Source organism: Moschus berezovskii, chromosome 1 (genome assembly GCF_049115385.1).
Source record: "Moschus berezovskii isolate FMDL1 chromosome 1, NW_MosBer_1.0, whole genome shotgun sequence".
In the NCBI taxonomy this organism is placed as follows: Eukaryota; Metazoa; Chordata; class Mammalia; order Artiodactyla; family Moschidae; genus Moschus; species Moschus berezovskii.
In genome coordinates, this window is record NC_142460.1 from 90,955,441 (window position 1) to 90,966,927 (window position 11,487).

Genomic DNA, 11,487 nt, shown 5'->3' on the forward strand with positions numbered 1-11,487 from the left:
GTCTTTATATCCCAAACATTCCCAAGTTATCACATTTCAGGAGGTCACCATTCCTCTAAACACCCAGTAATAGAGTCTGGGCCCTTCATGCTGCGTTGGAGTGCAGGAAATCCAGTTTCCTCCAGCTGTAGTTCTGAGAATCCCTAAGGTGTCCTCATGTGTTTCCCCAGACTGTTTGTTGCTGAGCTTTTATCACCTTTTGCTGTGGATCACTACTGTGGGTCTCTTTGATGACCACTTCCAACAACTGTGTGTTCATGTATCCAAGTTTCCCTGGCTCCCCACCTATCACTGTAACTGGACATGACCCCCCACTAATGTTCTCAAAAGCAGTTAATATAATGTTGTAGCATTTAACTTTACTGAGAGCTTGTGGGTGACAGGTCGGATGGAAAGAAAGAGAATAAGTCAAAAAAGGTTACTTGATATCGTGACTCCTGCTTGTTCACAAGCCACATCCCCTCTCGAAGTTCCCCTACTCACTTCTTGCTCCTTAGCCCCTGACCTCTCATGTTCCAGGAACCAGTTTATCTCTTGAATGAGAGTCTTTTTTTTTTATTTTAAACTTTGCTAACTCTTTAAAACTCTGGGAGGCCTGGCGTGCTGTGATTCATGGGGTCGCAAAGAGTCGGACACGACTGAGCGACTGAACTGAACTGAACTCTTTAGAAATATATATACATATACATATATATTTGGCTGTGCCAGGTCTCAGTTGTGACACATGGGATGTGGCATGTGGGATCTTTAGTTGTGGGTTTCAAACTCAGTTGCGGCATGTGGGATCTAGTTCCCTGACCAGGGATCGAACCCAGGCCCCCTGCATTGGGGGCATAGAGTCTTAGCCACTGGACCACCAGGGAAGTCCTGGATGAGGGTCTTTTTAATCCAATCCTCAATCCTCCCTCTTTAAAAGTCCAGGACCCCAACTCCCTCTGCAATTTGGCCCCAGGCAGAGGAATGAAGCTAGTAACACCTCGGGAATATTAGCCAGAATGTTAACTCTAACCTTAGTGAAAGCAAAAATTTTTATGTTATTACACAGCAGGTGAGTTTCCTGTTGTCCCCAAAGTCTTCATTCAGGAATAGGATTTGGGATTAACTCTTACATAGCTGAGAGGCCCATTTAAGTATTTTTCCCAAGCAAAGATACCTCTCAGGCCCATATGTTTTATGTTGTTTTCAGCTTGAATGATTCCTGGACGAAAGAGTTAAACAAAGGCATTTTAAAATTCTTTTTAAACTCACTTTATTGAGGTAGATATAATTTACTTCAATACATGAATCCATTTAAAGTATAAAACTCAATGAGCTTTGATAGATGTATATTCATGTGAAACAAATATTACAGTCAAGATTCAGAATGTTTCTATCACATCCAAAAGTTTCCTCTTACCCTTTTGCAGTCCATTCTTTCCTCCACCCTCTAACCCAGGCAAGTAGAGACCTGCTTTCTGTCACTGGAGATTAGTTCAGTTTTTCTGGAATTGTATATAAGTGGAGCCACATGATATGTGCTATTTTAGTGTCCGGCTTCTCTCCCTCAGCACACTGTAAAATTCATCCATATTACTGTGTATCAGTTCTTCTGCCTTCCCTACTTCTTTTTGCTGTCTTTTTACAATTTTATCGAGGTATCATTTCAGTTCAGTTCAGTCACTCAGTCGTCTCTGACTCTTTGCAACCCATGAATCACAGCACGCCAGGCCTCCCTGTCCATCACCAACTCCCAGAGTTCACTCAAACTCACCTCCATCGAGTAGGTGATGCCATCCAGCCATCTCATCCTCTGTCGTCCCCTTCTCCTCCTGGCCCCAATCCCTCCCAGCATTAGAGTCTTTTCTAGTGAGTCAACTCTTAGCATGAGGTGGGCAAAGTATTAAAGTTTCAGTTTTAGCATCAGTCCTTCCAATGAACACCCAGGACTGATCTCCTTTAGAATGGACTGCTTGGATCTCCTTGATCCAAGGCACTCTCAAGAGTCTTCTCCAACACCACACTTCAAAAGCATCAATTCTTTGGCGCTCAGCTTTCTTCACAGTCCAACTCTCACATCCATACATGACCACTGGAAAAACCATAGCCTTGACTAGACGGACCTTGGTTAGCAAAGTAATGTCTCTGCTTTTTAACATGCTCTCTAGGTTGGTCATAACTTTCCTTCCAAGCAGTAAGCATCTTTTAATTTCATGGCTGCAAGCAGCATCTGCAGTGATTTTGGATCCCAAAAAATTAAAGTCTGACACTGTTTCCACTGTTTCCCCTACTATTTCCCATGAAGTGATGGGACCAGATGCCATGATCTTAGTTCTCTGAATGTTGAGCTTCAGGCCAACTTTTTCACTCTCCTCTTTTACTTTCATCAAGAGACTCTTTAGTTCTTCTTCACTTTCTGCCATAAAGGTGGTGTCTTCTGCCTATCTGAGATTATTGATATTTCTCCAGGCAATCTAGATTCCAGCTTGTGCTTCTTCCAGCCCAGCGTTCCTCATGATGTACTCTGCATAGAAGTTAAATAAGCAGGGCGACAATATACAGCCTTGACGTACTCCTTTTCCTATTTGGAATCAGTCTGTTGTTCCATGTCCAGTTCTAACTGTTGCTTCCTGACCTGCATATAGGTTTCTCAAGAGGCAAGTCAGGTGGTCTGGTATTCCCATCTCTTTCAGAATGTTCCACAGTTTATTGTGATCCACACAGTCAAAGGCTTTGGGACAGTCAATAAAACAGAAATAGATGTTTTTCTGGAACTCTCTTACTTTTTTGATGAGCCAACGGATGTTGACAATTTGATCTCTGGTTCCTCTGCCTTTTCTAAAACCAGCTTGAACATCTGGAAGTTCATGGTTCATGTATTGCTGAAGCCTGGCTTGGAAAATTTTGAGCATGACTTTACTAGCGTGTGAGATGAGTGCAACTGTGCAGTAGTTTGATCATTCTTTGGCATTGTCTTTCTTTGGGATTGGAATGAAAACTGACCTTTTCCAGTCCTGTGGCCATTGCTGAGGTTTCCAAATTTGCTGACATATTGAGTGCAGCACTTTTACAGCATCATCTTTCAGGATTTGAAATAGCTCAACTGGAATTCCATCACCCCCACTAGCTTTGTTCGTAGTGATGCTTTCTAAGGTCCACGAGACTTCACATTTCAAGATGTCTGGCTCTAGGTTAGTGATCACACCATCGTGATTATCTTGGTTGTGAAGATCTTTTTTGTACAGTTCTTCTGTGTATTCTTGCCACCTCTTCTTAATATCTTCTGCTCTGTTAGGTCCACACCATTTCTGTCCTTTATCGAGCCCATCTTTGCATGAAATGTTCCCTTGGTATCTCTAATTTTCTTGAAGAGATCTCTTGTCTTTCCTATTCTGTTGTTTTCCTCTATTTCTTTGCACTGATTGCTGAGGAAGGCTTTCTATCTCTCCTTGCTATTCTTTGGAACTCTGCAGTCAGATGCTTATATCTTTCCTTTTCTCCTTTGCTTTTCGCTTCTCTTCTTTTCACAGCTATTTGTAAGGCCTCCCCAGACAGTCATTTTGCTTTTTTGCATTTCTTTTCCATGGGGATGGTCTTGATCCCTGTCTCCTATACAATGTCACGAACCTCCATCCATAGTTCATCAGACACTCTGTCTATCAGATCTAGTCCCTTAAATCTATTTCTCACTTCCACTGTATAATCATAAGGGATTTGATTTAGGTCATATCGGAATGGTCTAGTGGTTTTCCCTACTTTCTTCAATTTAAGTCTGAATTTGGCAATAAGGAGTTCATGATCTGAGCCACAGTCAGCTCCCTGTCTTGTTTTTGCTAACTGTATAGAACTTCTCCATCTTTGGCTGCAAAGAATATAATCAATCTGATTTCGGTGTTGACCATCTGGTGATGTCCATGTGTAGAGTCTTCTCTTGTGTTGTTGGAAAAGGATGTTTGCTATGACCAGTGAGTTCTCTTGGCAGAACTTTATTAGCCTTTGCCCTGCTTCATTCCATGCTCCAAGGCCAAATTTGCCTGTTACTCCAGGTGTTTCTTGACTTCCTACTTTTGAATTCCAATGCCTTATAATGAAAAGGACATTTTTTTGGGTGTTAGTTCTAAAAGGTCTTGTAGGTCTTCATAGAACCGTTCAACTTCAGCTTCTTCAGTGTTACTGGTTGGGGCATAGGCTTGGATTACTGTAATATTGAATGGTTTGCCTTGGAAACAAACAGAGATCATTCTGTTGTTTTTGAAATTGCATCCAAGTACTGCATTTCGGACTCTTTTGTTGACCATGCTGGCACTCCATTTCTTCTAAGGGATTCCTGCCCACAGTAGTAGATATAATGGTCATCTGAGTTAAATTCACCCATTCCAGTCCATTTTAGTTCACTGATTCCTAGAATGTCAACGTTCACTCTTGCCATCTCCTGTTTGACTGCTTCCAATTTGCCTTGATTCATGGACCTAACATTCCAGGTTCCTATGCAATATTGCTCTTTACAGCATTGGACGTTGCTTCTCTCACCAGTCACATCCTCATCTGGGTATTGTTTTTGCTTTGGCTCCATCCCTTCATTCTTTCTGGAGTTATTTCTCCACTGATCTCTAGTAGCATATTGGGCACCTACCGACCTGGGGAATTCCTCATTCAGTATCCTATCATTTTGCCTTTTCGTACTGTTCATGGGGTTCTCAAGGCAAGTATACTGAAGTGGTTTGCCATTCTCTTCTCCAGTGGACCACATTCTGTCAGACCTCTCCACCATGACCACCCATCTTGGGTGGCCCCACATGACTTAGTTTCATCAAATTAGACAAGGCTGTGGTTCATGTGATCAGATTGACTACTTTTCTGTGATTATGATTTCAGTGTGTCTGCCCTCTGATGCCCTCTCGCAATTCCTACCCTCTTACTTGGGTTTCTCTTTCCTTGGTCATGGGGTATCTCTTCACGGCTGCTCCAGCAAAGCACAGCCACTGCTTCTTACCTTGGACAAGGGGTATCTCCTCACGGCCACCCTGCCTGACCTTGAATGTGGAGTAGCTCCTCTTGGCCCTCCTGTGCCCATGCAGCCGCCGCTACTTGGACGTGGGGTTGCTCCTCTTGGCCCTTGTTGAGGTATACTTTATGTAAATGGAACATGCTTAAAGCTTTGTCATGTGTGCGTGTATATGCTAACTTGTTTCAGTCGTGTCCAGCTCTTATCAACACTGTGGACTGTAGCCCACTGGGCTCCTGTATTCATGGGATTCTCTAGACAAGAACACTGGAGTGGGTTGCCATGACCTCTTCCAGGGACCCTTTCCGACCCAGGGATTAAACTCATGTATCCTACATATCCTGCACTGGCAGCCAGGTTCTTTACCGCTAGAGCCACCTGGGAAGCCTTTTGACATGTAAACCCGTGAAACCATCAGCATAATCAAGATATCAAATGTTCTTATAATTCCCAAAAGTTTTCTTATGTTCAACCTTTCCCATACCTGCAGTCTAACGTAACCACTGATCTGCTTTCTGTCACTACAGATTAATTTGTATTTTCTAGAATTTTATACAAATGGAGTCATACAGATGTACTGGGTTTGTTGCTGTTGTTCAGTTGCTAAGTTGTGTCCAACTCTTTGTGACCCCCTGGACTGCAGCATGCACCAAGCTCCCGTGTCCTTCACTATTTCCTGGAGTTTGCTCAAATTCATGTCCATTGAGTCACTGATGCTATCTAACCATCTCATCCTCTGTTGCCCCCTTCTCCTTTTGCCATCAATCTTTCCCAGCATCAGGGTCTTTTCCAATGAGTCAGCTCTTTGTACCAGGTGGCCAAAATATTGGACCCAAAGTATTGGGTTTGGGAGGGATTTATTTTTTGATCTGGCTTCTTTAACTCAGTATGATTATTTGGAGATTCATCCATATTATTGTATATATTTAATAGTTTTGTTTTTTCCTACTTCTGAACAATATTCCGTTGTGTAGATATGCTGGACATACCATGGTTTATCTATTCATCCGTTGATGGACATTTATGCTGTTTCCAGTTTTTGACTATTACAAATAAAGGTGTTATGAATATTTATACACAAGTTTCTGTGTGGTCATAGGCTTTCATTTCTCTTGAGTAAATACTTAGGTGTGGAATGGCCACATCATATGATAGGTATATGTCTAACTTTTAATAAACTCTCAAATTGTTTTCCAAAGTTGTTCCATTTTACATTCCCATCAGTAACATAGAAGTTCTAGTTGCTATCCAACCTTGCCAGCACTTGGTTATTACCAGTTTTTATAATATTAGCCATTCTAAAGGGTATGTAGTGGTATCTCACTTCGGTTTTAATTTTCATTTCCTGATGACAAATGATATGAAGGTTCTTATCATGTGCTTATTAGCTACTCATGTCTCTTAAAAATATTTGCTTCAAATTATCCGTCCATTTTTAGTGGACTGGTTTGTCTCCTTATTTTTGAGTTGTCAGTGTTCTTTATATATGTCTCACAAATATGTTCTCCCTTTCCACCATTTTTACGTGGCATTTCTTCATAATACATTCACTTTACAAAAGGCAAACCAGGATTTTAAGAAAATTAAGAAAGTAGCCTGAGGTCACATAATTAGCTGCTGCATCTCAAATCCTGTTTCGTAAACAGGAAGAGCCCACTGCTCTACCTTTTCCTGGGTTCAAGACATCAAGAGAGTACTTACTATACACAGAGTCCTACTGCCAATGTCTGCTAATGACACTCTCCTACAGCAGTATCAGTGTCTGCCATGGCTTTCCACTCCAATTCCCTACTGAGGACACAAGAAAGTGTGACCAGGAAGAGATGGAGATCTGCTAGGCATCTGCCTTCCTGACTATTCCCTGGCAAAACACGAGCAACAAGAAGGTCAGGCAGTCCTGAAAGCATGAATCCACAATCATCCTTTCTTAGGCCTTTTTGAACCCAGGCCACACCAGCCGGCAACACTCCAGGACTACAGAGACAAATCCATAGACCTTCTCAGGAGGGGAAAGGCTTCTTGCTCATTGCTGATACTTCCTTCCATGTGGAGCAGCTCAATAAGTGCCATGCTCCTGGCCTCTCAGAGCCTTTATTCACTCTGCCCCAAGTCAGGTGTACTGACTTATCTCAGAAGAATAAACTGGGAATACTAACCTCTGATCCTGCCTTTCCCTTCTGGGAGAGCACCTGGGTACTCAGGGCTGTTGTAACTGGGAGGGTCAGGATTCAGTATTAGCCCTAAATCAGGGACTTACCTGGTGGTCCAGTGGTTAAGAATCTGCCTTGCAATGCAGGGGACAGGTTTTGATCTCTGATCAGGGAACTGAGATCCCACATGCTATGGAGTAACTAAGCCCATCGGCCAGAACTACTGAGTTCACATGCCTCAACTAGAGAGCCCATGTGCTACAAACTACAGAGTTCATGAGCTCTGGAGCCTGCAGGCCACAACTAGAGAGAAGCCCAAGCACAGCAACGAAGAGGCCACCTGATGCAACCGAGACTCAACACAGTCATAAATAAATAAATATTTTAAATAAGGAGGCTCCCAAATCACAATCTCCAAAATAAGCTCCTATTGCAAGTGATATTTGTCTCTATTTGCCATATTCTGTCTCATTTCTCACATGATTCAAAACGTGGGCAAGGAAAAGGGGTGATATTAGTACCACACTGGCTATATTTTTGTATTTACCTATAAGTCGAAAACACAGACTCCACTTTCCCATAAAAACAACATGATATGTAGGTGATGCCACAGAATCAGCTAAAAAGAGCTAAGTTTACCTGTAATTACTTGGTTACCACAGACCTATACTTCAGCAGAGGTCTTATCAATGACCTATTGGCTATAGAGATGGACAGGACATGTTCATTAATTTAAAATTATATCTGAATATTCAGACATAGGGTAAACAGAAGAGTGCTGAGTCAAAGACATTTAGGATTTGAATGTGATTTGTCAAGAGCCCCTCTTCAGCTACTTTGCTTCCACAGCATAATGCTCCAAGGCTTTGGGGAATCATTAGAAACCAAAAATCTCTATCAAGATCAAATAACTAGCCCACAGAATTTTTTGTCTACAGAATCAAATGTTGCGAGAAATTTTAACTGTCCTTAACTGCTTCTCACTAATTCTAGTCCCCTGATACATAGTCTTCTCAGATTCACTAATACTACCAATATCCTATTTGGATAATAAATAAAGTTGATCAGTTATTTTCCTATTTTAGTAAACCATCCCTAGAGAAATGCCTTGTGGAAAAGCAATACTGCCAACTCAAGTGATTAATGGTGACGTTTTGACAAAACCATTGCCAATCCTGACATTCTTATCTACTGAAATTAACTTTTCATCTAATGGATACTTTAAAGGAATAAAGTCAGGTGATTGATATCAGATGTCTGGGGCAGTTCTGTATATATATCAGACATATCAATGAAGCAGTGAACAAGACGGCAATGGTTTCTACTTGCCTGGAGTTTACAGAGGCAAAGGGGTGGGCAGCAAACAATTAATTTCAGAGAGAGATAAATGCTGTGAAAAAAATAAAACATAACAGGATAGTGACTGGTGGGTTAGAAGGTACTTCTTTATATAGGACAGTAAGCAGAATCTTCTCATGGGAGTTGATATCTGAACTCAGACTTGATATTAAGAAAGGCTGCCATTCAAACATAGAAGAACTTTGAAGACAGAAGGAGCAATGAGAACAAGTTTGGTGTTTGAGGAGCACTGTCGTTTAGGAGGAGATTGAAAGGAGGTGATGTCAGAGAGGCAGACTGTGGCCTGATTCTGCAGGGAGTACAGATCTTATTCTAAGTGCAAAACAGGAAGCCGTAGAGATGGCTTTTTTTTTTAAACAGGTGAATGACAGGGGGGTTCTCTGTGGTCTCCTCTAAGAGAGCCACCTGACTATCCATCTGCAGTTCATTTCCTCCATGTTCTCACCATGTATGAAATGACTTTGTCTCCATTGGTTTGAGTGTCTGTTGCCCACAAGAGCTTCCCTGCCTCGTTCACTCCTCTGTCTCCAGCAGCGAGAACACTGGCACACAGCAGGTACTCAGCAAATATTTATGGATTAAAGAATGGACAAACATCATCCAATTTGCTGAAGGTACAGGGAGCACAGAATGCAAGTAAATAAGATACTGTTCTGGGTCTTCAGACTCATAATTTATTTTCCAAAAGTTGACCGACATAATCAAATTATTCAGAAAGGGAAAATAAAATTAGAAAAGAAATGTAGAAAAAGTACTCAACTTTACACTCATTTTAAAGACATGCTACTAACCAGAACAGAAATGAAATGACATTATGCTTCTGTTTAAAATATTCACATTGATAATGATCATTTCCGGTGAGGGTATAGGTAATTTAACATGCTGGTCAGTTCTACATACCCCCTCCCCCAAAGGCAGTTCAGCAGCCAATATTCAGTTCAGTTCAGTCGTTCAGTCGTGTCCAATTCTTTGCAGCCCCATGGACTGCAGCACGCCAGGCTTCCCTGTCCATCACCAACTCCCAGAGTTTACTGAAACTTGTGTCCATCGAGTCAGTGATGCCATCCAACTATCTCATCCTCTGTCATCCCCTTCTCTTGCCACCTTCAATCTTTCCCAGCATCAGGGTCTTTTCCAATGAGTCAGTTCTTCACATCAGGTGGCCAAAGTATTGGAGCTTCAGCTTCAGCATCAGTCCTTCCAATGAATATTCACGACTGATTTCCTTTAGGATGGACTGGTTGGATCTCCTTGCAGTCCAAGGGACTCTCAAGAGTCTTCTCCAACACCACAGTTCAAAAGCATCAATTCTTCGGTGCTCAGCTTTCTATATGGTCCAACTCTCACACCCATACATGACTACTAGAAAAACCATAGCTTTGACTAGATGGACCTTTGTTGGCAAAGTGATGTCTCTGCTTTTTAATATGCTGTCTAAGTTGGTCATAACTTTTCTTTCAAGGAGCAAGCGTCTTTTAATTTCATGGCTGCAGTCACCATCTGCAGTGATTTTGGACCCCAAGAAAATAAAGTCTCTCATAGTTTCCATTGTTTCCCCATCTATTTGCCATGAAGTGATGGGACCAGATGCCATGATCTTAGTTTTCTGAATGTTGAGTTTTAAGCCAACTGTTTCACTTTCATCAAGAGGCTCTTTAGTTCTTCTTCACTTTCTGTCATAAGGGTGGTGTCATCTGCATATCTGTGGTTATTGATATTTCTCCTGGCAATCTTGATTCCAGCCAGTGCTTCATCCAGCCCAGCATTTCTCATGATGTACTCTGCATATAAGTTAAATAAGCAGGGTGACAATATACAGCCTTAACGTACTCCTTTCCCAATTTGGAACCAGTCTGTTTTTCCCTGCCCAATTCTAACTGTTGCCTCCTGACCTGCATACAGATTTCGCAAAAGGCAGGTCAGGTCGTCTGGCAATCCTATCTCTTTCAGAATTTTCCACAGTTTATTGTGATCCACACAGTCAAAGGCTTTGGCATAGTCAATGAAGCACAAGTAGATGCTTTTCTGGAACTCTCTTGCTTTTTTGATGAGCCAACGGATGTTGACAATTTGATCTCTTGTTCCTCTGCCTTTTCTAAATCCAGTTTGAATATCTGGAATTTCATGGTTCACGTATTGTTGAATACTGGCTTGGAGAATTTTGAGCATCACTTTACTAGCATGTGAGATGAATGCAATTGTGCTGTAGTTTGAGCATTCTTTGGCATTGCCCTTCTTTGGGATTGGAATGAAAACTGACCTTTTCCAGTCCTGTGGCCACTGCTGAGTTTTCCAAATTTGCTGGCATATTGAGTGCAGCACTTTCACAGCATCATCTTTTAGGATTTGAAATAGCTCAACTGGAGTTCCAGCACCTCCATTAACTAGCTTTGTTCGTAGTGATGCTTCCTAAGGCCTACTTGACTTCGCATTCCAGGATGTCTGGCTCTAGGCAAGTGATCATACCATCATGGTTATCTGGGTTGTGAAGGTATTTTTTGTATTGATATTCTGTATATTCTTGCCACTTCTTCTTCATATCTTCTGCTTCTGTTAAGTCCATACCCAAAAGCAATTCAGCAGCAAATATTAAGAGCCTTCAAAATATCCTTACCTTTTAATTGAGAAATCCACTTCTAGGCATGTATCCTAAGGAAATATTTTCAACTGAAGGGAAAATTATATGTGCAAATACATTTGTTGCACTATTATGTATATTATAAAAAAGTAAAAGGAACATTTTATAGTTAAGACCAGAGGAATAGGGACTTCCCCAGTGGTCCAATGGTTAAGAATATGCTTTGCAACGTAGAGGATGCTGGTTCAATCTCGGGTCAGGGAACTAGGATCCCATACGTCGTGGAGCAACTAAAGCCCACACCCCACAACTACTGAGCTCACCTGCTCCAGAGTCTGTGAGCTGTAACTAGACAGTCCGTGCGCCCCCCAGTGAAAGATCCCACAGGATGCAACAAAGACCCTGAGTGCTACAACTAA